Source organism: Octopus bimaculoides, chromosome 5 (assembly GCF_001194135.2).
Source record: "Octopus bimaculoides isolate UCB-OBI-ISO-001 chromosome 5, ASM119413v2, whole genome shotgun sequence".
Classification (NCBI taxonomy): Eukaryota; Metazoa; Mollusca; class Cephalopoda; order Octopoda; family Octopodidae; genus Octopus; species Octopus bimaculoides.
The window spans coordinates 77,875,595-77,876,107 of NC_068985.1; the positions used below are offsets into that span (position 1 = coordinate 77,875,595).

General features: G+C 31.0%; 1 non-coding gene across 1 annotated transcript in view; it reads right to left on the reverse strand.

Annotated features, from left to right (window-relative positions):
• Positions 1–471, reverse strand: part of LOC106870956 (uncharacterized) — a 4,443-nt gene extending 3,972 nt beyond the window's left edge. Inside the window, exon 1 of the transcript XR_008264121.1 lies at positions 367–471. This is a non-coding gene — a transcript (uncharacterized LOC106870956). The remainder of the gene's footprint in view (positions 1–366) is intronic.
• Positions 472–513: the final 42 nt, after the last annotated feature.

The following is a 513-nucleotide window of genomic DNA, read 5'->3' on the forward strand; positions in this document are numbered from 1 at the left end:
TATATATATATATATATATATATATGAATACATGCCACAGATGTTTCGTATTGGCCAATTAAAATACCAAACGGTTTTTTACTGTTTTAAGACACGTGACTAGTACACGTTATTGTGTTTTAAGTTGTACGTCAAGTTGTTCTGTGCAGTCAAGTGTTAGTTAACAATAGCTGTAAATGCGTCGTGTCACGTATAAACCAATGTGACTTAACTTTAATACAGCAGGAAATTTCGTGTACACACAAATATATGTATGTAGACGTGTAGGGAGAAGAGAGAGAGGAGAGAGAAGAAAAATTACGCCACATTGCCTCAAGACATACACACATTTAACATATTATATAACAATGATAAAAAAAAACTCACCCTATCGCCAACGAAGTAAAGTTGCTTGCTTTCCAGTCTTGTCTCCATATAATCAAATAGCCTTAGATAAGTTTCTTTGTATTTGGCCTTAAGCTCCTCCTTTAATAAATAAATAAATATATATATATATATATATATATATATATA